Raw genomic sequence first — 27015 nt, forward strand, 5'->3', positions numbered from 1 at the left:
ACAACAATGTTAGCACTGTCTGCCTTGCCTTGCTTTCATAATTAGAAATCGGACCATGCTCCTCGTTCACAAATTCCCCACTCAGCCACCGTTGCTTGGGGCCACCTCTCTGTTTGGATGAGGGCTGATTAAATTCAAGTCACTGACTAGTCACAACGGCTGTAACAGAGGAAAGGAAAGAAGAGCAGAGGAGATGAGGGGTGGGGGGGTGTTGCTGGGAGAACAGGCTGGAAGTGTGATGGCTGTCTCTCTCTGGGTGTCATCCCCTTTAATCACTAAAGTAGAGCTGTTGAGAAGCAAACACTGCTGTTTTCAGTCAGCAGAGGAAGGACTTGATTCATGTTTTGTGGATCTGATTTTATGCTGTTTACAAAGCATACAGGGAAATCATGCCTGTTTGAAGATGTGGCAAGTGATGCCCTCAGGCTCTGTGCTGGGCATGTGTCCCATGCCATGTGTTAGAGTAATAGCAGGTGTTTTCAGTTGTCCCGCTGTATTGAGGGCGCACAGTAGACGTCACAGCCTGTCACAGCTGACATTGAGGCGCCGCTGGCATGCAGACGTGTTGAATAGCTAGTTTCTTAGAAATTGTGTTAGCAAAGAAAAAAAAACTCATGGGCACATGTATAATAAAGTGGACAGCAGGCTATGTAGTACCTAACCCTCAGCTAAATTTAAATTTCATGGTAACCCTGTGGATAAACCTCGTCATGAATTATTGATGTCAGCAATTAGAGGGATGGTGGTTGACAGATCCACAGGAGGGGGGAGTCTTTCTTTTGATTGAACTTGATATTTTGTAATCCATAGCATTGCATTGCAAAGCCAGCCCAGTTTCTGCAAACATACATACATATCATATCAACATCTCTAAATTGACGTAGTTCTGACTAAATGTATTTCAATCAGGAAAGACTCGTTCTGAGAGAAAAGAATATTTATGTACATGTGTGCGATTAGACCCCATCATGATGTCATATATATTCCTGGAGGGTGGTAAAGATGTAGTATAACAGGGAACCCCCAATGGAGTCGAGACACTGATGGTGGTAATGCTGATGATCAAATGAGATGACAAAGGAGCTGAGGATCTGGATGTGAAGAGGAGTGGGCCTTTGATGAGCTCGTCCTGGGCTCTGGATAAGGGTTTGAGGGTGAATGGGGTGGAGGAAGGCGCGACGATTCCGCCTAAAATGACAGCTGACAGGAGCAGAGAGGAGAACACAATGAATGGCTGAAGGAGATTGTGGCAAAGTTAATTGGCGAACTAGGAGAGGGAACTCCCACAGTCAGCTGATTGGAAGACGCCAGTGGAAGGGGGATAAAGAGAGAATTGTGAATGAGTACAGCATAAAGAAAGTCTCCCTGATTGAACTTACGCTGAGCTTCATATGAGCTGACATTGTCATCGGTAGATGGAGGGGATAGTGGGTGGTGTGGCGTCTGGGTGAGACTACTGCAGAGACCTACAAACATGATCACCAGTTGTTTTTAGCATCGGTAAAGACATCGCTGCATTTCCAGTGGGCATTGAGCCACCAAAACCAGGTACTTTAACCCAACACATGATCATTTCTAACCATAAAGAAGTGTTTTTGTGCCTAGACATAACCATATGTTGGGCTGCCTAGTAACTCAACAGGTAGAGCGAGCATCCCATGTACAAAGGTAGTGTTCTTGCTGCAGCGGCCGCAGGCTTGATTCCAACCCATGGCCCTTTGCTGCCTGTCATCCTCCCTCTCTTTACCTCCTTTCACACCAATAATCTGTCCTGTCAAATACAAGCAAAAGCCAGAAAAAAATAATTAAAAAAACAAAACAAAACATAACCATAGCATTGCAGAATGTTAAGTTTCAACATATCCACAAGGCTACATACTAACGTACAGTATTACATGTCCCTGGTTTGTTGAAATGTACAATGCCAACATTTATTCTGCTGATTGGATTTGCAAAGCAGCTCAAAACCCATGACAGCGAAATAACTGGGTGACCCAGAGTGTGGCTGATCTGTTTGAGGCCTCAGATCAGCCCTACCCTGGAGCCAGAGATGACTGGCTATCTCAGGGAGAAGGTTATAGATGGAGACAACCACACGCTAACTTGGAAAGCAAATGAAAGGCATATTCCTCTCATGTCAGATTACACAGAAATAGCTGTGCTTGCCAGCCACCAGTGTGGCATCTGAAAAGTGCCTTTAGCATGGCTTTTTATATTGTTGTGTTTGTTTTCCTCTCTAGAATTCTGTTTTTGAGAGATGACGCTGAAAAAAAATAAAGCTGGCACATGCTGCTGTGTTGACAGTTATTTTTTTCATTTTTACAAATTTATTTCAGCAAAAAAAATGTGAAGGTCATTATTTGTTTACACTACTTACAGCCCTTTTAATGTCCTCTTGCCAATTTATGATGTCTCTATATATATATTTGTAATGCACATTGATTTATTTGACGTTACTGCTGCTTAATGTCGTCCGACCAAATGGACCATTTTTGCTTTACCATGCTAAACTACAACCACACCAATGTATATTTTGGAGCCTTCCATATTGTAGGCTTCAGGGTGTCCAGAAACTAACCCTTGTGCTGTTCCAACGATAGCTCTGGCGCGATATCCCTTTCAGAGGCTTTGTAATTCCACCTTGAACTGCTTGATGATGCCTTGTGTTGGATCTGTTAATCAGAGGCTGTGTTTTTGACTGTGGCAGCTCTGATCTCAAAAACATTGTGCAAAAAGCCAGAAAATCCTTCTATCCTCCAATCTATATTTTTAGGGCAGCACCTGGACTAAAGAGTAGGGTAAATGTAATAAATTATGTGTAGATTTTCCTTTGCGTATTTGGTAAGGCATTGAGCCTTGTTGTCAATCCATTTTTTGAGTATACCTAACCTTGATACTTTCTGTATTTTCTTTTAACTTCATCATTAAAACCATGCTCCTCTGTTTTTCCAGCAGCTTTGAAATTCAGTGCACATTCATTATCACCTGTTGATCGAATTCATCCTTCATGCCTGACAACATGTTATTGATCTTTGTCCTTCAGCCTTTGTCAGTAGTCTGTTTGACTGTGGATATTAAACAAGGCTCCTAGATTCCCGATTGAATCAGGGGTGTGCTTTTAAGAGATGTCAAGAAGTGTCTGTAGTGTAAGACAAAACATTCATTAACTTTGTGTTGTGTTTTATCCGTTACTGCAACACTAATTTCCTGATCCACAGTTTGCCCATACAAATTTCCTGGCCCATAAACCTCATTTGTATTTCTGGAGCATCAATAAAAAGGGTATTAGTTACAAGTTGACAAAAAGGGAAATGAACTCAGAAAATCTAATGTGTCTTTACTCATTAATTTTAGTTTGTTTGTGTCCAAGGCACAGACAGGCATTATACCAACTCTGAGCTGCACATCACAGGCTTCTCTTGTGAATTCAGATGTCATTTCGCAGGAGGTAAATCAATTACTGCCAGACAATATGTAATTGAGATGATCAAATCAGTGGAGAAGCTGAGGGAGGATAGGAGTCATGAAGGGGTAGGTGTGATCGAAAGTGATACAAGAGAAGATAAACAGGAAGCCTGGGCAGGGAGGCAGCGAGTGTGGGAAAGTAGGAAAGGGTCCAGGAGGGTAGGAAGAAAGGGAAAGCAACAAGATGCTGCCTGTGAGTCCAGGTTTTTGTCCACATGACATTTGGCCTCATTCACTACTATTATTTGTGTAGAAATGTTCTTGCTTTGCGCCAGAGTCCTGCAGATCCGCTCTTGAACTGGGACTGCAACATGCAAGACCGCATCCACCCCTCATTCTGCACATACAACTTATTAATTCCATCACAAATCCTATTGTAACTATGCGCTGTTCAAATAATTCAGTTAGACAGCTTGTTTAAAGTGATCCTTTTGAACATTTTTATGCAAGTGAAACTAGGATGATATATTTTAAAACAAAGGTAATTCAGGAAACACAACTTGAATTAATTTGTTTTGCTTGTTCCTGTAATATGGAGCCCCATATCTCTACAGTTAACGTGCTTGTTAATACACCTAATTGAAGCAGTGCTTATATTCCAGGTGGCACAGAAGACAGAGTTCGCACACAAGTCAGCACTCAGTGGGTTAATACATCAAATTAAATTATTATTATTCCCATTTTAATATATTTATCATCCAACACCAGCGATCAGACCGGCATGTTCTTTTTTTCACCTAGAACAGAACCTGGAAATAAAATTAAGACAAAATACCACCCAAGAATCACCTTTTTGCACGTGACCCACCAGGTGAGTCCTTGACCTAATGCAGGACTCTGCTTTGCATACAAAATAAGTGTGTAGACGCAGTCGCACCTGCCTATTTTGTACTCACCTCCGCTTATGTTAGTGAATCAAGAGTCATTCTAAATTGACAGGTGCTTGCCCGTTATCTGCATTCAGCTTACTGTCACGCCCCCATTTCTCTATATAAGGAAATACATTTGCCTGCAAGTATATCATGGGAAGTGGTAAAGTTGTTTCAAGGCACATATTGGTGAATGTCTTGGTGGTCAGAAATAGCTGATAAGCCATTTGCCACTCTTTTCAAACATGTTTTGTCGCTCTCTGAAAATGCGCCCTTTCCTGAAGGCACGAACTGCTGTATCTTACCACAAGGCTAGATGTGCCAAATTAACACCTGCTTGGAGGTAAATCACAATCTTTTATATAACCTTTATATAGGTACAATTTCATGGCACTATAAATTGGTGGGAGTAGCCAATTATTACAGGCCAAGTCAACCAAAACTGTTATATTTCAGTATTGACAATCTCATGTTCTCCGTTCTAAGTGAGGACTGGGACGCTCCGTTTTAAACGTGATCATGATTGATAAGGATGAAAGGGCATTATTAGGTAAATTTGGCCAATACATTAGTAAATTAAGCTTTAAATAGCATTGTCTATTAAAGCTTTTTTTAATGAATGTGGTATGCATTAAGTTAAATGGTGTGTGACAGTCAGGCCTTCATCATTTTGGGAGGCGCTTGTGTGTATCTTGTTTGTGTAGGAGTATTTTGTTTGTGTCAGCTGATTTCTTGTTATGTCACTAGTGTTTAGTTAGTTTTGCCCCAGCCAATCATTATTAAGTGTTCCTAAAACATCATCTTTCAGTTGACGGTTGATAGGAGCAGTTAACAAAAAATGTTAACTGATACATACCTATGTATGTTGATTGTTGTGGTGACTTATGCCCCTAAGTCAGCTTGCAGAACATCTCACCATCCTTAATCCTGTCTACGAAGCTTCGATTGATGTGCCAACCAGGGGACACAGACATTAATTATACCATACCGTAATAGTACTAAATGACCCAGTTGTCCTTACTAGTGGAATTTAACAACCGCCAAGTAAATAAAGTTCATGTGAAATGACATGTAGTCATCTCCTCTTTGTAGTCTTAAATTACAGTATTGTGTTTTTGAATGTATTGTTGGTAGTTTTTCATTTTCAAAAGGGAACAAAAGGTCTTTGGGGAAGTATGAGAAATGCTCCTTTTTGTCTCTGCTGGCTGGAGGGGCGTGTCGATGGCTTGTTTGATGGACAGCAGCTGGCAGGCTGCCATTGTGCTGATAGTAAAGTTAGCTGAGAACTTTTCCCTTGTGACGTTTCTTTGGTGGTTCGTTAGACAACCTAAGGTGCAGGAAAAGACGTGTGTTCATGTTTGTGAGTTTGATAAGAAGGAGAATTTAGCAGGGAAGCTAATGTGCATTGTTGTTCAAAGTCTGTGGCTCTCGTGTTGTGTAGCAGGCTGCTGTGTGGCTCAGTGTGACCGTCTGCTTTCTGCTTTGTGCAAGATTTGATGGGCTGTATCAAAATAAAGTCCCCGTCTACGTAAAGGGACACTGGAGCAGTGTTTTCTGTTGAATTACTGCAAAAGTATGGAGCACCATTATCAAACCAGAAATATAAAATGTGAATTTCTCCCGTTCTCAAAGTAGAGCAAGACAAGTGGTTTACAGAGCAGATGTGTATTCTGTAGAGAACAAATGCAGTTTAATTTCAGGTGAATTTAAGAACAAAACTGCTGCAACGAATGTGCGTATGGACAAAACTGAACGTTTCTTGATACTGTGGTACATACGTGTATTCACCTGAATGTGTGCTGAGAGGCAATCAATATGGAGTCACTGTGTAGTCCAGAAAGAACTGAAAATAAAAAGGGAAATCGCAGTGAGAGCAACTGGAAATATCCTACCCCCACTGACATGGAATTTTAAGCAAAGTACTGTAGGACCCTTCTTTTTGAAAAACAATGTTTGATGTTTACATTGAAAGAAAGCCTTGATCATTAGAAACATAGGTTGACCTCCTATCACATGCACCTTCATGTGTAGCATCTTACAGAGAGCCAAGCCTTATTATAGAATAAAGTACACAACCTGCACATTGTGGATCAATAAGTTTGTATGTGCGCACTTGTTAGGAACATCATGCAATGAGAAATAAGCCCCTTTCCTCTACTTTCCATAAAACCAAAGTCACATTGAGATCAGAACTGTTAACAGCCCCAAGTATGAATCAAAGAGATTCCCCGTCTCATGTGAGCTCATGATCATAATGGATCGAAAGCATGGATATAGGATCATTAGTGGAACAAAACAACAGATGCATTATTGCACTTAAAAACACATTTTCATTAACACACTTCATCAACGCCATTGGTTTTAGCTGAGATTAGGCCATAAAGTTTGAGCCTGCAGGTTGAAATCATAATTAAGATGATGGTTTGTGGTGGTAAAAAGACAATTTTACCAAAAAAGATAAGGTTCATGAAAATTTAATGAAATGAAATGAATAGATGAAATAGTATTACGCCCTAAAGCCTCGATGATATTGTCTTCCTTCACAGTGATCATAGATTCCTCTGCAATGTTTGAAGAAAATGGAGGAAATATTTGATTTAACTCTTTAATGCCTGCCCATTTATAGCTTTTGTTCGAAATCCAATGGTTTATATCAGTATATAGGTGTGAAAACATTTTAGACACTTGAAATAGGCAATAACTGAGTTGTATATATAATGCAACTCATGATCTTGGAATTTTGAAAAAACAAATCTTTTACTGTTACATGTGCTCACAGATGTACAATCAATCACTGTAAATGACACTTTAATATTAATATTTTCCCATTTCCAGAATGAAGAACAAAATTGATATTTGGCTGGTACCACTCATAGATGCAGGCCCAATCCTGTTCCTTACATATACCCCTGCCCCTCCTTTTTGAGTGCCATTTTGCCAGTCGCCACAGACTTACAAGGGGTAGTGATCGAAATGTTCTCTAATAAAATGGTTTAACCCTTCAAGACTCTGATATGTCATTACTCAGCATCGATAGTGCTTGAGTAAAACGGACGCAACTATAGCAATAATTGCATTATCACATTATCACAATGACATCTGCCATTTATGTGATGGTTATAGAAAAGCATGGACGCTCACGATTCATTCACAAGTTTTACACTATCAATCAATCAAACGAGTCATCAAATAAAAACCACCACTGCTTCATTACCAGGTGATTAGCGTAGCTCTGTAGGCTAATGTTAGCAACCCTTGCTCCTACCCTGCCAGTCTACACCATAGACTGTATGAATATTGGACATAGCTACCATGACGTCACCCATTGGTTTGTGGACTGCCATTTTGTAGCCTCGAGTTCAGCATTTCGACCTTCGCCAGCTTGTTTTCTTGGTGCCAGTAGGGACCATATTTGAGTGAGAGGGTAGAGCCGTGACGAAAAGAAGGGTGGATCTGACTCACAGAGTGTCGTGATGCCTCGTAGACAACTTCTCCCTCAAGTTCCCCTGCTCTTCAATATGCATAAGCCTTAATAGAATGTAAATGGGTGGGTTATTGGTACAGTTGTCATTAATGTTAAAATTAGCTACAGAGATAAAAACTATTGTTTTTTATTTCTGCTGTAACATTGGGCATTTTGATATGGGAGTCAATGGTGATTTACTCTGTTTTGGAGCACCTCTGCATTGGCTTCATTTTATTAGCCTGGGAGGATGCCACTTGGACTACACTGACGTTAGAGGAGTGGTAACATGTGCAGCAACTTCACTGCTGAACCTTAGTTAAATTTCACGTGTCATAGGCCATCAAAGAGGGGGTGGGGATGTGCAATATGGGCAATATGTCAATGTGGGACTGTCAGCAAAAGCAATGGAACGTTAGCTTGCTAGCTAGTTAGCTACAGAGACATCAGCATAGTCTACCACTAGTGATTTTTTTTTTTTGTTATGCTAATTAAATTGTTAATGTAATCTTACTGTATAATGACGAAAACTCTGTCTGTGGGTGTGTCTGTGTCTCTGTTCCACGTTTTTCTCCTCACTGACTTGGTCAATCCATGTGAAATTTGGCACAGTGGTAGAGGGTCATGGGAGGATGCAAATGAAGCAATATTACATCAATTGGCCAAAGGGGGGGGGGTCACTATAGCAACCGATTGAAATTGCAAGCTTTGAATGGGCATATCTCATGCCCCGTATGTCGTACAGACATGTCGTAGAGAAACTTTGCACAGAGATGCCTCTCCTCATGAGGAACAAATTTGCCTCAAGAACCCATAACTTCCGGTTATAGAGATTTTTTGCCCTTTTGAATTTTTTGAAAAACCCTTAAAATCGATCTCTTCCTAGGAAGTTTGACCGATCTACATGAAACTTGGTGAACATAATCTAGGGACCAATATCTAAAGTTTCCTCTTGGCAAAAGTTGGAAAACTTACTAAAACTGAGCTTCTATAAGGCAGGGAATATTGCAGAGGGTGTGGCTCATCACATAAAGGTGTATAACATCTCAAGGGTTTCACCGATCACCACGCAACTTTGTAGGCATATGACCACACATAATCTGAGGGGACCCCTCCATTATTGACCCCATCAAACAAAATGGAGGCGCTAGAGAGCTAATTTCTTATCTAGGCCTAACCGCCATATCAATTTTCACTAAACTTGGTAGATATGTAGAACAGGACGCTTCAAGGTGACTGGAGAAATTTAACTCTAATTGGCAACTGGGTGGCACTATAACAACAGAAAAATGTTTCAAAATGGCTAAAATGCGACCGATCGCTGTGGCTCCCCCTGTGGCTGGATGTTGTTGTTTTTTTCCTAATTTTTGGTATGACTTAGTGTGAGTGGGCGGAAGTTCGCTGCATAGATCAGCCTCTCATTGGGTGGAACGAGCCACCCGCTGAAGTCCCGCCCTACCACCTCCGGTTGTGTAGCAGTTTTCAACACGTCCATTACTAACTTTTGCGGTGTTTGATCTTGTGGGGATGTAGCCATTTTTCTACCATGGTTCGCGTCCTGTAGGCGATATTTTTGTGGACATGTTACACCAAAACCTGTTTCCCCCCCGGCAATATTTTTGCAAGCGCACCGATGCTGGCACCGCCAAGAATGATTGTGATTGGTTGAAAGAAATAAAAAAAGCCGGGGCGTTTTTTCCTCCAATCTTAAAGTGAGAGTCGGCGCAGCCAGTCCTTTCTTTTCTTGAGAAAGGTCTGGTGAGCGAGACTAGGTATGACTAAGTCATGGTATGGTATGCTGTACATAATCACGGAAACTGTCAGTGTGTCATTCTGTCAGTCAGTCAGTCATTCTACCAGTGCACCCCACTTTTAAGTCAGTACAACATATAAACCCTTTAACTATCTGCCTTTCAACGTGCTACCTAAACTACTAATGTACAGTTTTAGCCCACTCACTATTGGCAATGGTACCACTGTACTTTCAATAAAGCAATCGTACTATCAAATTCACAAAAACTGTGTCTGAATACATTGCTCTTCTTAATGGGTTCAGTTGACTATTTAATCTGCAGTTTCCTATGACCTGTATCCCAAACACACACCATGTGAAACTGTACGTGGGCAACTGTGCACTCAATGGGTCTCATTCATGAAACGTGAGCAGAAGGAATTTGTGTGTAAACTGTTCGCAGACTGAAATTTATGTGCGTGTCCGCATTCATCAATATTTTAGTAGCTCCGATCTTTTCGTAGCTACTAACAAAATCTACTCCTGCTTCTGACCACTCGTAGTACTTAGTAAGGCACATAAATATTGCTTGTCACTATTGGAAATTACAATTTTAATTCGTATTGCGCTCTGTTATGTACACAATACACAGATGCCTTTGAAACACGTAATCTAAACATGACAAAATATTAAAAATATAACACATTTAGTTAAATTAGTTGGCAATTAGCAGGTTTAAGATCCAGATTAGGTTCATGATTGTGAATTATCTATGTAAATCCACTCAGTAGATTACACGTTCTTTCTACATGTTGAATGATGATAATAAAAATATCCGTAAGGACAGCCGGATCACAGCCTCTTCGGCCTTTGGCCATTCCCACTTCATTCAAAACCCCACAAATGAATCTTCTGTTTGTCTGGTGAACGCTGTATTTTTTGTGTGTGCTTATAGGCCATAAGGTGAACGCAGTTATCGTTTCATCTCGTTCCGACATCTGGGGACTACACGATCTTTACTTAAAAAAGATTGATACATGTTCAGCTAATCAGCAGGAATTCGTAGCTCATAACCCCGCAAGAGTCCTGTGATCGGGGTTGTAATTCAGCACTTGTTCCATCTGAGCGTAATGATCTGTTCCGCCTGAGCGTTATTCACTGGGTCGGTGGTGAAGTGGTGCACATGACTCGTGCTACGGACGGATGAACGGACAGACAGCCACGCATCTTAAACAGGTAATACATCTGGCTACATCTTTCCCACATCAAATATCCGTGATCACCTACACCCGTGTGCGTAAAAGCGCACACAATTCCGTGTCCTCTCACCGTGGATGCTGTGATTTGATGGCCCGATACTCATTGTAGCCCACTCTTAGATGTCGGAGCAGAAATCAGTTTCTGTGAGACTTTTTCTGATTCACCTTACGGCCTATTATGCGTTTCTTTGCCTCCAGTTTCATATCAGACCATTTACGCTTCACCTCTGACATGGTTCTTTGTACCACGGAGACAACATTAACAGCTTCTGTTACCTCTCTCCAGGCCTTCGCTTTGTCTGTCTCTGTCACACCACTACTAACTGAAGAAAATAAAATGTTTTTTCTTAAGTCCACTTCACCCAAAATTATTTCGATCTCTGCTTCGGAAAAATTGTTTCTTCTTTCTCTCTCTTTCATTCTTTGCGCCATGACTGACAGGTCGACTGGATGCACCTACACCTCCTTATATGGTGGTCATTGGCTATTCATGGGCGGGGATTTATGCTAATTGATGATTACCAGGAGCACACTGCCACTTTACGATGGATTGGCATTCATGATCATACACACGTGTTTACGATCAAATCTGAGTTTCCTGCGGCGTTCCTGAATCCGGAGTAGGTTTTTAGTAGCGTAGGCTTTTATGTGCAAATCTACACACAGATTTACTCACTTTTCATGAATGAGACCCAATGGGTATGAACTAGTTTAAAATCTTAACAAAGAAATGAACAAAGAACATTTTTGGATTTGTTTTGTTTCTGGAACAGACATCTTGCCAATGATTACTTCTAACAGTTGGTCTGAAACGTGCCTCTTAAAAGTCTCCATTCAGAGGGCCATGTAGCCTGTACATTTCATCCTGCCCCTTTATCCCAACAAACATCAGGACACCGTACCCCTATACATGAACACGCAAAACAAAGAGGTAAGACCTGAGTGACAGAGTAAGGGGTGTATTAGGATTGAGTCTTGGTCTAGATCACAAAAGGGCAAATAAAACACTATCAACTTTGGGAGATATGAAATAGAAAATTCTTTACTTTTAGTCAATAGAGTGCTATAAAACAAAACAGGGCTTCAATTTTTTTTACCTTTACCTTGTCATTGTTAAGAATACGTTGCATATGATGGATTCTGTGCTGTGGTAGTGAATGACATACCTCATAAGTAAAACCATGACAACTGTCAGAGAAGATTTTTTATGATGTCGATGGCTTGTGTTTCATTCTGCAGACGTATTGTCCCAGGGGAGATTCCAGAAATACAGTACATTCACCCAGGTCAGAGACATTTTGGATGCAAAGGAGAGTAAAAACTCTGTCAAGCTAAACCCTAAGCTGATGTGACATATTGACAGGAGAGAGATTGTCATCCCATTTCTGAAGACGGGGCCTTTATTTGTCTGAACAGAATAAAGGTCTCTTTCTAGTTTGCCAAAATAAGATTGGTTTTCAGTGGTGGTCATAGCTCGGCTGTCTATGTTCTCGTCTCAGTGATGGATATGAGGGAGGAATTTGAATCTTGTTGAAATATTAAAGTATCCAGTTTCAGATTGTCACCAGCAGGATTCCTTACAAACCGCATTCCTCCAGAGGTAGTGCTGTGTGACGCCTGCTTTCATGGAATCTGTAGTAAATTATGCATATACCTGTGTACCCTCAGGGAGGAATATTGTACTCCAGATCATACATTATAAATGAGCATGAACAACTGGAGGAGACACGAACACATGCCATCCTCAGGTAAGGTTAAAACCCAACAGGATTCAAAGTCATGTTGCTTTCATAATTCTGACCACCTAGAAGATTGAGGCAAGGACACACCAGCAGTGTGGATGCCTGCCTTCACTAATGCTCAGTAGTGCTCGCGTGTTGCCTGGATCAAATAAATCGCTCTGAAATCCATCCCTTCTGGCAGGACAGTACACCTCAGGCCTACCTCATCAGTTCCTTGAATATCTATAGCGTTGCATCAGTTAGACCTTTGTGAGAAACCTCCTGACTTATCTTCAGCGCTGTCATATCTAGATGTCTCTCTAGGGCTACCAAGTTGCTGGTAACCTCTCCACGCCGTGCTGTTACCCAATCTGTTTACGCATTTTATTCCTCTCTTGAATGTTGTCAAGTTCAAGGTCAATATCGTCTTCTTAAGTCTCACCCTGGGGTCACAGTGAGCAAATGGGGCATCTCTATTGGCCACGAGAGAGAGAGAGACAGTGGGAGAGAGTGTGTGTGCAGCTGCTCGTTGGTGTGTCTAGTGCAGAACTGATTTAAGGCCCCAGGCCACAGGAAGAAGGCTACTCTACACTCCAGGCACGTCCCTGAAACCAGCAGCAGAGGAAGCACTATTGCCATTCAGCAGCGTCGACTGCAGACGCCTAAATGAGTCTGTTCTGTCCTGCAATGCCCAACGTGGCAGTCCGCCACTTACTCAACTTCTCCAGCTCCTAATATGCCCTCCCCCTCCTGCTGCTACTTCTCTATTCTCTCTTCCAGTTCATCCTCTTCTTTCTCTGTCTCTTTCAGTCTCGCATCTCTACCTTCAATCTCGCCATGTTTCTCTCCCCCACACTCATGCATTGCTTGTCTGCCCATGCATTTTATCTTTCTGTCACCTTTTTTTTTTTCATTCACAGTCCATCACGGGCAGCTGCTACATTCAGATTGGTTACTGTCATTTTATTGCAAGGTCCTGACATATGATCAGAGACGGTTATGAAGCCTGCTGATGTGTAGCTTGTAACCAAAATATTTAGCTTTTACAAGGTCGTGCAGCTGTGAAACATGTTAGTGAATCAGCTAATTAGGTTGCTGTTTTACTTTGTGCTTCAAGGCTTCTTTGAGCTTTCTAAGCCCAGTGTGTGTGTCACCTAAGGATGTGCATGATTAGTCAACTACTTGATTAAACGTTGCAACCCTTGCTAGTCGGCACCAGAAATATTAGCCAGTTTAGCTTAGTTTTTATATTTTTCTTATTATTTTATCGATGTACACACTAAGACGACATATGAATACACATTCTGATGACAATGTTTTTTGTTTTTTACCATACAATATAAGGTGTTTGCTATGCAGTTGCAGCGGCAATTTGATTTCTTCAAATGGCTCATATACACAATATTTTAGTAGTGGACTAGTCTAAGTTTAAACTCCCATTTAAACATCAGGAAAATAAGTCGTTAAAAACATCCATAGTGGTAATCCACATGCATGATTCTTTTATTGTCAAGACTGGATTGTTCCTGAAATGGTTTTAATGTATCTATTGGGAAATGCCTAATTAATTCTGTGTATAGCCCATTAAAAATCTGACCATCAAAGTACACCATCACATGACTAGTAAGGTCACACTTGTCACAAAAGGACAGGTGTATCTTGCTGAAATGAAGTTCCTAACGTGGCATAGTTGGTCATGAAAACATTTCCTCTCAACCATCTGAAACTGCTTCCATTTTTAGTTTTACCTGCTGTCCGTCACCCACTTTCCATTTGTACTGTGTTACTGTCTGCCTTTTTATAGCTTTTTCTTCCCGTACCTGTTCACGATCTTTCTTTGTTGCAATCTCTGTGCGCTTTTTCTGTCCCCTGAAAATGTGTTTGTGACCATTTTTAGCTCAATGCTGTTTTTTTTTTCCAGTGTTGGTTTTCAACAAAAATACTGAAATTTGTCAGTGAAAATGTCAACAAAAAATCTTCCTGCAGCTTGAGTAATAAACAATAGGGATTAGGGCTTTGTTTTGATTAAATCTGTTTGCCTGTATGAAAAATCATATTTAATATCCACCAACTTCTGTGTGGGTTGGTGGAGAAAATGGTGAGGATTTGTTTCCTCGTGCATGCATATTCGTGGCAGCATTGTACACAACTCCTCACCCAATGTCCCTTTTGCCACCTGGGGTTGATGGGGGAGGGGCGAGGTGGTTTAGTATCAGGGATGGTGTGATGACAGCTCGTGAATTCTAAAAGCTTTATCGGTCCCCTGCAGCCTGCCTGGGCAGCTCACTGCTTCCTCTCATCTCTCCTGTGTGTTGCATTGAATATGGCTCTCCAATTGGGGTCACGTCACAGACTGATAGGAAGCTGTATTCCTTCATAACTGGAGGCAAAGGGTTCAGTATTAAGAACAGCAGCAGAGGGATGGCAGGTCTTAACACAAGCTGACTGACAGACCAAGACACCCTCACATATTAACATTAGAAAACAAGAAATGCATCATTCTCTAAGTTCTCTTCTTTAAATTCAATTATTGGCATAGGTTACGGGGGGGCACCAGAGACACATCCCCCTTAATAGTTAGAACACGTGCATTTGTCCCTGGCAATAAAAACATGAAAGCAGCAGAGGACTTCTCATTTTAAAGAACCACTGGAACGTGAATGACACAAGAATGTCTCTGGTAAGGTAGGGGGCAGTCTGATAGATGGTTTGTCTCTTTACAAGGAAATGTGTTTGATCACAGTCTGTACAGAGATACACACATAGCACCTACACAAATGACCGTGACTTGTGTGTTTTGGTGAGTGATGCTGTGGCAGAGGGGACAAAAATCAAACCATTGAGTGCCCGCTTCCAGGCCAGGGTTCTGTATGTATGACCACATGGACGCAGTGTGAAAAATGGGTTGAGGGGGTGCCATGGGGTCGTGGGCTATGATGTGTGCTCTGTGTGTGATGGCTTTGCTTTTGAGGTCTGATAGGTTCGGGGTGGGGAGGCCAATAATTCTGGAGACATTGTGTGTGATGATGAGTATGAGTTGTTCCAACTAGAGGCAGTTAACATGGTGAGACAACAGGGAGAAGAATGGGTTGAATTACACTGTTGTGGAGCAGCAACAGAAGGTGGGAAGCAACAGGAAGTGCTTTGAGTTTACGAATGGCACTCAGAGAGTCTTTATTAGCAGTGTTTGTAAATGCTCAGTTTATCATCCAGGGTGAGGAGACTCCACCATCTCAGCAGTTTTTTTATTAATGCAGGTGGGGCTGTGGGTGGAGTCATGTTATATGGGCTGGAAGGATTAATTAACAGGTCTTTACACTGTTACATATGAAATCTCAAAAGCAATGGCTGCAATCTGCCATTAAACAAAAAGAAGAAGAAGCAATGTTGAGGCGCCACTGTGACAGCTGGCTGCTGCTGCTGGGACAGAAAACACAGCAAAAGCTGCACTAACACTGCTGCAAATTAGCGGCAGATTTCTAATCTGTCAACTGCAATGGAGTATTGGGCCATGTTTAAAAAAAAAAAATTAGTCAGAATATTTCAAGAAAGAGAGTCGCAATATTTTGAGAATAAAGTCATCATAAAATAGGTTGCTTCAAGTCATATGTGCATCTTTTAGCATTTCCTGACAGTCTATAGGCCAGTTATTCTGTAAAATCTTTGGACTGCATTGGGACTTCGTTCCTCTGACTGCTAGCTCTGTGTCACTGTCTTTGCGTCCCCCGTCGTTTATACATAACTTTGCTCTTTTTGTAACTGTCTGCCTACTCCATGATGCTTCCCAGTGAAAAGCTTGGATGTGCAGCTGTGAGGTGCACTTTATCAGAGGTGTTGAAGTTAACGTTTGTGTGGACAATAAGCCAAACAGTGGTGAGATTTATGCATGATCAGAAATATTTTCAGTTAGTTGAATTCAATCTGCGATGTGTTCCAGAGCAGTGCCCTCTTGTGGACACTTGTGACACTTTACAGTTCCTCCAGGATTTTGCAATGTTGCAGTTGCAACAATTAACGCAAAGTCAGCCAATCCCCATGAATTCTGTGCGACCTTGCAGTTTTGTCCAATTATCGCAACTTTACTGCAAATTTGACCTTTAAAAAGGGGTAAAATCTTTATTGTAGACCTGTACGCCCCCTTTTAACATCTTTCATGCTGATTTCAGTGTGGCTGGGTTGATGTTAGCCGTGACAGGGCATTCATTAATTGGGCTCCACCCACTCTACTCAAGTCGAGTAGTGGGCGGAGCCTGTGTCTGATAGCATGGAGGTTACAATATTGTAATCCTAGTTCTAATAGTACAGGCGGAGCCCTTTAACTAGGGGCCCTGTTCTTCCTTCATCACTCGGTGAAGCGTGTGTAGGATGCTCAGGCTGTCAGACAGCTCTGTTATGTACTGTGGGCTCCACACATAGTTTGGTAGGTACGTATTGATTGGCTGGCTACATTTATGCAGTGTTGGGCAAGCTACTTGGAAAGTGTAGTGAGCTAAGCTACTAGTTACTCTAATATTAAATGAAGCTTCACTACATCAGAGCTATCACCCTCAGAAATGTAGCAAGCTAAGCTACAGCAAAATGAAAGTAACTAGTGCAACTACATCCAAGCTTTTTACTAAATTGAACCAACTTCGTGCCAAGTCAGTGTTATCTTACTGATCAATAAAACTGTCAGTCAAACAGATAGGCAGGTAAAAAAGTTAAGTTTCCCAACCATGTTTACAAAGTTTGAATGAATGAGACGGACGCAAAGGAAACGGAGGCTGCGCATTGATCCTTTTGCCTCTGTCTGCAGGAACGAATATAAATCCCATTCATGATGGGGTCAAATGGATTATGTGCATTATTAACCACAAAACAAGCAAATACTTCATCTTAATGATATATAACACTCATTATGCTTCAGCTGAATCCTCTAAGCAAATGACCATGTTGAATTGAAATTAGTTTATCACGGTAAATGTCCGAAATTGTATGAAATTGCTCCAATGCGTTAAACCAATCTTTGCGCATAATCACACAGTCTGATATGCCCTGGCAAACACAGTGGGACTGCTGTACAGACCGTTGGTCTTTCTTACCCTAACCCTGGTTATTTTCTGAAAGCACAGAGCAAAGAAATGTCTTTTTTTCTCCCCTGGTCTGCTGTCAGCAGGAGCGGTGGCTGCAGCAGGGATTTCAGCACCACGGACGGCGCGCGTAAAAAGACTTGACAAGCGTCTCCTTTAAATTTGTTTGCTACTAGTGAAATTATACATAGGCCTAATAAATGAAGACAGTGACATATTTTCAATAAATAACAATGAGTTGAACGTTCATTTCAAGCTTTTGTAGTACAACGAGTTTCAGAATTGTGCGAGTGACGGAGAGCGGGCGGCAGTGTTTGATGCAGGAAACTCGATATGGACTTGAAAATCAATTTCGGAGTGGGGGTCGTTCGGAACGGCGGGGTATCAGAACGGAGGGCTGTCCCCCATCAGGTTCATGCGGAAGTGACTCTGTGTGTTAGCGGTGACAGTTTTATTTCAGTCCATAACAGAAATCCTCGCCTCGTTTGAGCTTCAGAAATGATTTTGGAAATGTAGCTTGTGTGGACGCTACCACGCTAAGTGATCAATAAAAGAGCTTAACTACTGAGAAGTTATTTGATTCAGAAAACAGCGACGCTACCACCAAGCTACTGAGAAATGTAGTTAAACTACAAACGTCCGCTACTGTAGTGACGCTACTGCCCAACACTGCATTTATGCAGATATCAGTAGGCAAATGCATGCTCCTGATTGGAGGAGAGTTTTGCCCATAGACTCTAGCAGAAGGCGTAGCCTGTGCTAATAGAACTAGGGTTACACTATCATAACCTTCGCTCCTGTTCCTTAGTGTCATGAGATTGTTCTCTTTACTTCACCAAATGCAAGATGAAAAACCAACCTCAAAACAATTAGGGCTTTGACTGATGAGATTTCCTTTCCTGTTACTTTGATGATTGTCTTGTTTACACTATCAAATGTCAAAACAATAGTAAACAATCTCCATCACAGTTTTCCTCAAGCTAAAAGTGATGTTTTTTTTTTACCCCAACCATGAAAACCCAATGATTATCACTTTACTCACAACCGAGCTGAAACTAGATAACATGTCAAGTGTGATGTAGTCAAGACCAGACAGGTATATGTTCTTTTATTACAGTCGCTCATCTGACCTTCATCCTAAATCAGTATTTACTGTAAGTGCAACATTGGACAGTTCTGTTGCTGACATGGTAGACACACGGTAGTGATGATCTGTAGCTTCAAGGCTCAAACTGTGAACATCATAACTCTACGTTTGGAATCTGTGGTAATGTGTGCCTGCCAAATGCAATATATTTAGATCCCCTCAGAGGACACTTGAAGCTTCTACTGGATGAGTAGTAAAATCTTCCAGGTGGATTTTTCACTTGTAGTTGCAGTAATGGCAAATATATTTCCTACTGAATATGCCTTGGATTGGTGGGTTGCAATACTGCCCTATAAAGGGCAAATAAATCAAAACCTTCCCAACCCGTCACCTCAGCTGCAGCAGCTCTCAGCAGCCGTCTCACTCATTCACCCCGTTTGTCCCTTTTCCCAGGTTACCTATAGGGATTGATGGTCATGCCAAAGCAAAAACAGAAAAATCCATACCACTCTCCTGCCCTTTCCATATCCCATTGATTTCACGGTGAAATATCAATCTGCATATGTCATGTACTGTTGCAGTGCTCACAACAGAACAACACATGTTTAAAGGTAAATCAACATAAATCTGCTTCAGGACAGCGTTTTATCAAGTTGCTTTAGGAGACTGTTTGTTCCCCCTCACTCTCTTTTACAGAGGCAATCCAATAGAAAAGTCAAATGAAAAATCCATCCAATCCAAAGGCTGATGGATTTTATTCACGGAAGCTAAATTTATGAGTGCACTTTTAATTTGCATGCGCATATACGCACATGTATACAAGCACAAATATACATACAGCACAAGCACACACTGTACACACACAGCCTCAGTGGCTCATTGACTGAAAACCAGCACACAGGAGAATAAGGTCTCAATTTTAACTGATGATTAGAAAATGTTTTCAGTGGAGGCATATTACTAGTATACTGTATATAGTATTTTTTTTCTTACCAGTTTCCTGGAAAGATGGAGAGCAGCCTGAGGTGGTATCAGTATCCTGGAGGACATTATGTCAGATCAGCTTTAACACTTGTTTTGCAGCTATACAACAACGCATACTGGCTACATTTGAGTTGTACTTTTTCTTCCAGCAAAACTGAGAGCAAAGCTTTGAGAGTGTGCATATCTCCGCTGAGGCAGCCCAGTTCTCCAATATGTTATACTATTAATAGTAAGAAAATTAGGGATGCTCCGATATGGATTTTTTCAACCGATACCGCTAACCGATAATTACCTACTTCTCATGGGCGATAACTGATACGATAAGCGATAATTTTACATTTTTGTTTTTCAGAAACAAGTGTATAACTTGTAGGTTATGTACACCTGAGGCTAAGATGTAGTGAGGAAATGTGGCTGATTTAATATTCCATAGCCCTGACCCAACCAAGTCAAACTGATTGTTAACACAACAAAAACACCCTTCCATACCTGCCGACATGAGGCTGTGAAAATGAGGAAGATTTTCTGGGGTATTGTCAAATGGCCTATCCTCAAAGCCCCTGCCCCCATAAAACCCTGCACTACAGATGAACATAATGAATACAAGGATGCAAAAGTAAAATGACTTTTAATCAGTATTAAATTTATAGTTAACGGTAAGAGAGAGGGGAATTATGAAGCCCAGTGTTACTGTGTTATTCTCTGGTGTATCAGTACAGTACATGAACTACACTGCAGAGTCTCTACTAACAGAGACAAACACTGACAGCTGACTCATGTGAACATCGGCAGGTCCATGTTACATCTGGTGTATGAAATATTTATATTTTTACACTGCATTTTTATCAACACCATCTCACCATCCTACGATAGACTAGCCTCCAACTACCAAATAGAATTGTGATGCGCTGTTGATTCACCGCACACATTAACACTCAGTTCAGACAAACACATGGCTGTGTCTTACACACACGCGCAGGGAGAGAGAGAGAGAGATATATGCTCCAGACTGGGTTGCCAGGTAACGATACAAATTACCACTAACTGTAGCATCAGAAGCATCAGCAGCAGAAGTCGAGCCTTTTAAAAGCTTGGTGTTGGATGTAAACCGCTGCTCCTAATTGGCTCGTGCTAACACTGAGGAGACGGTTCTTCAGGGCTGTGTCTAACCTGTTGGTGGGGTGTCGGGCGGTCGGAGATCAGACCCTTGGTGCAATCCTGTTGTCTTCCAGTGGAACTGTGAAAGACATCCACACTGCAACATGTTTTGCCCTCTAGACAGTGTGCTGCAGTTGTTCTTCTTCTCCTCTGTGTTTATTGGCGGCTCGTAAACCAAGTTCAAAGGTGCATGCACCGCCACACACTGTGTCAGCTGTGTAGTCAATGAAAGTAGTCTGGCTTCCTGTTATCGGCGCTATTTATGGGCTATAACTTTAATTATCGGAATAACGCATAATAGTTAAAATGTCCCATTATTGGCCGATAATTTATCGGCCTGATATATATCATGCAATAGAATGTTTCTGAAATGCTAATATGCATCAGGATTCAGGTCCGCAACAAACTAAACTGATGAGATATACTGTATACATATACAAACACAGGACACTTGTGCCAGATCATTTGAAAGTAGATCCTGGTCCACTGACCAGACCTGTCTCCATCATTCAAATTGGCTTAAACATTTTTAAGTTGTCATGCTAACAAATAAGAACCGCAAAAACCTAACAGCAACAGAGCTACTGATTAATGACCATTAGCTGGACTTCATCTTTTAAACACACACTGTTGTGTTAATGATATTTCAGTAAGTTGTTTGCACAACTTGCTAAGTTAACACTATGTATGCCCTTGTCATAAGTTCTGTGTTTACAATGACCGGTAAAGGGTTAATGCTTCCTATTCTCTCAGCATAAAGCCTCGTCTGACCTTTATTTTTACAATTACTACAAACCAAATTCCTGTTGAGAATGTGAGTTTGCAGAAAAATTGAAGCCTAAGGGTAATAATTTCTCGGTGCAGATGGTCCAAAATACATGAGAATAATTTCATAAGGTCTTTTCATAATGTAGCTTTTGCAGTGTGGTAGTTGTGTATATTTTAAAACGTGCCTTGCAGCTAGTCAAGGCTGTTTTTTTCCTCACGACATCACACACATACCAATAGCACACATTTTCAACCAAAACATGATTGCTTATTTCTCTTTCAAGGCGTAATTACATTCACATGTTGTCTTGAAGCTATTTGCAAGCATGTTCAGCACGTAGGATTCAGTCATTAGATTTTGCAAACCATCTTGAATACACTTAATTGAACATACCATTTTGTCCTAAAACAGATAGACGGCCCAGAAACTAAGCAGCATTGCGGGCATCTCTACCTCCATGTATACACTACTCGGACTATGATTGTCTTTATTGCAGTCTCCGTCTTAAAATCAGATACTGATATGAGTTGGAATAGCTCCACATGATGACATTTAAGAGCAACCGCACTATTTATAAGATGGTTGAGGCTGTACTTCAGGCTTGCCATGCAATGTCGCTGCTTAAAAGATGTAAGAGTCACAGTGCTTCTTTAATGGTAAGGCCAGGCAGTACAGTAGGGATTTGAGTCCTCTGGGCAGTGTTTGACAGGAAATAGAATCTGTACCTTTGGCTTGTATACAGCAGCCTGAAGTTGTAAGGAAGAAAGAGGAATGGAAAAGAAGACGGAGGGGAGATGTGTCGGCAAGGAAGGCAGGCTTCAGCAACAATATCCTCTCTGCTGAAACGTAACGTATGTCAGCACTTCAAAAGTTTCCCCGTTATTATTTATCCCACACCTCCTCCAAGAGCTCCACATATTCATTTGATCTAACCTTTTATTCTCTGCCTACTGTAAATGGTCCCGAGCTGGATACATACATTCTCATTGCCAGTAATTACGGACGAGTGGATTCCCAGACTGAATAAAACAGTGCTTTGAATGCAACAATTGATTCATCTCTGTAAATGTACTTGAGCCATTGGAGGACGTTCAAGACAAATTTAAGTTGATAAAGTAGCAGTGCTAGCAGTGTCTCTGTTTTCCTGGTACAATCATGAAGCAGTATAAATCTGTTTTACAGTGTGTCGACGGAGAAGTCAAGCAAATATAATGAGATCAAAACTGTAAAGACAAACCACCAGAACTAAACCATTGTTTATTGACAATATAATAGCATGTGGTTTGCCAAGATGGCTCAATATGAGATGTAAATAGCGATGAAACTGTGATTCATCTGTTGCAAGGATGCCGGGAATATTTATCTATTATTTAGCATTCCTAAAGTACATACTTTATGTAATCAGTTTCTTAGATGGTTGAAAGCCACAATGTGATTATAACATCTATCAAATTGTTCTGATAGCACATGTTGTTTGTACAGAATGAAAATGAATCCCTGTGAAATATGGTGCAGTCCTTTCATTCTTATACCCCTTTCATATCGGAGACGTGTTTGGATTCATTTGTATGCAACAGCTGTCACAGGTAATCTCTGGTTGTCACCATTAGCAGGGACTTGAGTGTACAATCTAGTGCACCACACTGCTCTGCTAAACCAAAGAATTACATCAAATTATTACCAATAAAAGTCAGCACTTTCCCCTCTTCACCTTCACTTACCCACACATGCTTTCTATTAGTCCCTCTTCATCTTTCTCTCTTCTTTCTTCCTTCTTTCTCACTCCCTTTTTGAAGACTCATTCAAATGGTGTTTTTACATCAGTATCATTTAATCTCCATCCCTGATAGAAATGCCAGTTCACAAAAGCTGGGCAGCCTACAACCCACGTACAACCCTAGACAAGAGTAGAGTCGTGAGGGAAAGTCGGCTAAAGTGTTTTGAGTCATTCAGACCACAGACACAGTTTTGACCCACGTCACAGTGTCGGTCTGAATAGGGTAGTACGGTGGAGGTGGAGGGAACACAGGGATAACGACGCACACTTTACTGTTAGTCTTACCTCAAGGACAGTCCTTTATTCAGTTTATGCCGTTGAAAAGAGTCCCTCCCCCGGACAATTCTAACGCTGAAAAGGTGTGAGAGGAGGAGGTTTCAGTAGCCCTTTTTAAATAGGAATTGTGCAAATTTGCAGGAAAGCCCAGTCGGTCTTTTTTCAGCATTGGCAGGATAAAAACAAAATCTTTTGTTTATACAGAATGTGCCTTTTTCAGGGCAATGGGGGGCGTGGGCAAGTAACAAAACATGTAGTTCAGCGTGTGACGTAAACAGTGACGTACTCTGAGGGAAGCCGTGGCTGGTCAGTCCTTCGGCGATTCTCTCATAAGTTGTCCCGTCCTTCACTGTTCCCGTCACTTGATGGTTAATGGTCTCTTCGTTTGCAAGGACAAGGAGGGCGCGCAATTCCTTGTCTCACCAGTTGCTCATCTTTACAGTGTCTTTCAGGTTTGCGTTTCCCTCTTGCTACTAGCTGCTCATTGTTGGTATCATCAACAGCTCCTCCCACAAGTCTTCAACAGCCCCTCCTGTGGCGGAAGGGCGCCTCGTTCTTTTTAAACCAAAAAGGTTCCGCCAATATGTTTACCCCTACGAGGCGGAAAATTGGGCACAGATCAACTCACCAATCCGGCTCCGTGTGTCTAAACGCTCGCAGCTTGCCGGCTAAACGGCCCAACATTCGCCGAAAATCTGGCAGTGTAAAAGGGGCTAGTGGTTCTTTGACCATCCGGCATGCATTTCTGATGGAGCATACCAACGCCAGTGGTGTCCGCAGGTGGGATTAGTGGGACAAGGGGTTTAGCAGCATGCCACACTCATCAAATAATCATTTTTGATACCTTCACTGGAAGTCAAGAAGTTAGAAATCATACACACAGAAGCTTAAAAGTCCAACATTTACCTAATCTTTGAACATCAAGTTGTAGAGTTGATAATTTAGATTGCATGACAGTAGTTAGGAGAAGCTGCTTTTGGATGAGTACCTCGTACTTCAAAAAAAATTCAAGCTATCCCTTCATTAAGGTCACTGGTGCATGTGTATGTGTACATGTGTTCAACATACAGTATGTGTGCAGTTCGTATGTGCTGACAGTTGGCAGGTTGCGCACCTGCTGTGACGTGAGATGGCGATTTCACCACAGTGCTAAGTGATTAGGTTGATCTCTGGGGAGAAGTTTAATTCTCCTTTGACTAAAGGTGCCATTAAAATGCAATGACATGAGATTAATGCTCATCTTGTAAGTGACATTTACTTTCTCATTCACCGTGGAAATTGTCTTGCAATATTGTGTGCTGGGCCTTGTTGTGAATGCTGATGAGTTTCAGGAGCTGTTTAAAGTATGTGTGGTGACAGTATGAAAAATGTTGAATGTGCTATATTAAGAGGAAGGGTATCTAGCTGAGTAAGGGACAAACAGTAAAACAAGACCATCAGCAAAACAGGACTGTGAACTTTGAAACTGCCGTTTACAGAGCAGATTCCAAACGCACTGTATGGTGTTTAAATGGCTGTCCTCAGCATTAGTAATAGGAGTGCTGAAGCTTATACCTGACCGGGAATTTGATTTTTAATGTAATACCATTGTTCTGAAGTTGCCTTTGAGAATGTATAGTTTACCCTGAGTAAGCAGGACAAACCGTGCCTTTATGTATCTTGATTTTCAGTCCGCTCCCATAGGGAGATCTACAACAATAAAATGTCTGTACGTCTCAGGATAAATAAAAAACCCTGTACATTGTGAAACTAATTGCAGTCCTCAATAAAATGTCTACGCTCTGTGCCTCAAAACATCATATTCATCCTCTTTTGTGTTTTCTGACTCAGAAATCCCTTTCTGTCTTTTTCTCTTACAGTGTGTATACGCAGCAGCGCAGCTTTCAAAGCCCAAACTCTGTGTGTGTGTACATATACACACTTGTGCGAGAGCCGGGGGCACACACACTATATATGTGTATGTGAGATGAGGAGAAGCTAAGTGGCTACCACAACCAACCAGATCAGAAGATGGATTAGAGCCCCACACCTCAGGAGATCAAAGGTAGGAGAAGATGTTTGGTAATCAGCCGCCACTCACCCGCCTTGTTCAATGACTGCATGGAGAGAGTGAAGGAGAGCGAAGGCGAGAGAGCGGCCATAATGAATCACAATGAGTTTTGGTCCGTCATGTCCATAAGCCTCCATCTATTGATGGAAGAGGCGCTAAAGGGAGTAATGCAGAGACAGACTTTCTATATGTTCTATCAGGAGAGCCTGAACATGAATCCACCTTAAAAAATACTATGAAAAATGGCTGTTGGTGATATATTCTGCATTACAGAGTGTATTTTATAGATCAGTAGCCAAATTTAGAAAAGCTAATATCATGCTAAATATTTAAATTCATGTGTTAACAGGGCCTTAATGAAATTTTGTTAAAATTAAAATTAGATTTCTAACAAAGTGAAGATCGAAAAGTCTCCAGAGATATAGAATATGCCATGCTGAATTTAAACAGAACTGGTAAATATAAAGCACAGGTATCCACATTTTCTTATTTGAGGTGATATGGAATATCAGCTTTAAATATTTCACTCAGAGATAACGATCATACACAGTTCAGGAGCATCACTGTAACCAAGCAGTGCTACAAGCACAGAGAGAATCTATTTTTGACTGTAGATTATTGAAAAAGTGTTTTGTAATGTTGACACTACCAAAGAGGAAAATCTGGGTTCAAGAGGTTAATTTGAGTAGAGAAATGTCAGCAGTCTAAAGTATCAGGAGGGACCTCTGAGTAGCTGCACACATCTCCAATTTTGCCAGTGATTCTAGAAAGGTCCGCTGTAGCTCTTGTGAGGTTTTTCAGAGAAACAACCGAGCTGGGGAAAACACACTTTAGCTTTTAGTATTGTGATTAGTATTCTGCATAGCTCGCTCCATCTGTAATATAAATAAAAGCATTGGTCAGTGTGACGAGTCCAGGCAAGTTCTCCGGGAGTTGTTGAACGTAAATGTGAAAATGCAGGAGAACGCTAACTGAATTAGAAGCAGATGAAGAAAGAAAAACTAGGACGTAACGAGAAGGTGAATGATTTTGACACCACAAAATACCCCCCCAGGAAACACTGAGCATCACTTGATGGTATACTTAACTATAACATTATAACAGCTTCCAGGGTCATGTTTTCCTTTAAGCTGCTGGAGATGTACTCGCTGCTATAGAAATGATTGTGGACACTGTAATTAAATGGCTAAAAAAGGCCTGTCTTCAAGGTAAATTTGGGCGTCTAGTTGGACAAAAAATTAAACTGAATAAAGCAAACACACAGCTCACAACAACCTGACAGTGACACACTATCCATTCTTTTCTGTGAGTGCCCACAATGTGTAAAAAGTTTTTT

General features: G+C 41.3%; 1 protein-coding gene across 4 annotated transcripts in view; it reads left to right on the plus strand.

Moving 5' to 3' along the window:
- Positions 1–27015, plus strand: part of grik4 (glutamate receptor, ionotropic, kainate 4) — a 438583-nt gene that overhangs the window by 89453 nt on the left and 322115 nt on the right. For all 4 annotated transcript variants that reach the window (XM_078167104.1, XM_033632251.2, XM_078167102.1 and 1 more), the window contains exon 2: positions 25489–25673. The gene's annotated coding sequence lies outside the window, so the exon portion shown is untranslated. The remainder of the gene's footprint in view (positions 1–25488; positions 25674–27015) is intronic.

The sequence above is a fragment of the Epinephelus lanceolatus genome, chromosome 4, assembly GCF_041903045.1.
Source record: "Epinephelus lanceolatus isolate andai-2023 chromosome 4, ASM4190304v1, whole genome shotgun sequence".
NCBI lineage: Eukaryota > Metazoa > Chordata > Actinopteri > Perciformes > Serranidae > Epinephelus > Epinephelus lanceolatus.